Source organism: Echinops telfairi, unplaced genomic scaffold (genome assembly GCF_000313985.2).
Source record: "Echinops telfairi isolate 266 unplaced genomic scaffold, ASM31398v2 ScPeMD7_7457;HRSCAF=8495, whole genome shotgun sequence".
Lineage (NCBI taxonomy): Eukaryota > Metazoa > Chordata > Mammalia > Afrosoricida > Tenrecidae > Echinops > Echinops telfairi.
Genome location: NW_022111357.1, coordinates 12,896,411 through 12,897,523, shown reverse-complemented (window position 1 = coordinate 12,897,523; position 1,113 = coordinate 12,896,411). Strand labels below are relative to the sequence as shown.

General features: G+C 69.0%; 1 protein-coding gene across 4 annotated transcripts in view; it reads right to left on the bottom strand.

The window, feature by feature from the left end:
* The window catches only part of ADGRB2 (adhesion G protein-coupled receptor B2), a 44,650-nt gene extending 43,543 nt beyond the window's left edge, over positions 1-1,107 (bottom strand). For all 4 annotated transcript variants that reach the window (XM_030887946.2, XM_045299020.1, XM_045299021.1 and 1 more), the window contains exon 1: positions 1,075-1,107. The gene's annotated coding sequence lies outside the window, so the exon portion shown is untranslated. The remainder of the gene's footprint in view (positions 1-1,074) is intronic.
* Positions 1,108-1,113: the final 6 nt, after the last annotated feature.

Sequence of the window (1,113 nt, the reverse complement as noted above, 5' to 3'; positions counted from 1 at the left end):
CACGGGTGGAGAAGGGGCGGGCCGCGGGCAGGGGGCGCCAGAGGCCGCGCGGGGGCCCGGCCGGCAGCTGGCGAGGCGGGCAGGCGGGTGGCATCTCCCAGCCCGGGCACCCCTCCCCCCACAGGCACCAGACCCTTAGCCCGCTCTGCACCGACCACAGCACGGAGGACTTCCCGCAGCCGTGCCCTCGGACCCAGCTGATTGCGGGAGTGGCCGCCAACTTGACAGCCTACAACACCCCCCACCCCAAGTCATGCTGGCCTGGGGGCTGCGGGAGGGTGCGTCTGGTGCTCAGTTCAAAGCCGGGGGTGGGAGAAGCGGGTTGCGGGGATGCACAGATAAGACTGGTCAGAGATGGGGATGGCGAGCCAGGGATGCGGGTCCAGCCGTTGTCCAGCTAGGCGGGAGGGTGCTCGGAGCAGACACGGGGGACACGACCCCGAGTCCAGGCTAGGGGGAGGGGACTTGCAGCAGAGATTGGCGAGGGAAGGCGGGACTCCAGGCAGATATGGGGGGAGGGGGCGCTGGGGCACAAATGGAGGGGCTGTCCCTTCGGGGTACAGGCGCGGGGAATGACTATGGGCAGGCACCGATAGGAAGGACCCTGGGCCGAGATGGAGTGGGAAGTGGGGAGCAGGGTCCGGCTCCCCGACGAGGAGGGGAGATGGAGGAGGAAGGCAGCAAGCTGCAGGTTGGAGAGAAGAGCTCTCACTAAGGCGGGGGCGCACTGCCGCGATCAGGGCCGAGACAGGAGACAGTGATGGGAGTACGGTTTGGGTCAGGATTGGAGGGGGTGGGGGGTGGCTTTTAGCAGACGTGGGCACAGGGGTCGGCCCCGCCTGGGGGAGGGGACGGTACAGGGACTCCTCAGAACGAAGGGGGCCTTGGCCCCAGGCTCGGGAGTTCCCAGAGAGATGCGGGTGGGAGGGTGATAACCGAACTCATTCCTCGTGGGGGGAGAATTCAGCAGAGGAGGCAAGGAGAGAGCCCCGAGTTCGGGCCGGTGCGGAAACTCCGGGCCGCGCGGGTGGGCTCGGCTCGGGGCTGGTTCGCGATCTCAGGCCGGGCACTCACCTGGGCGCCGTCAGCAGCAGGAGCGGGGGCCGGCGCTGG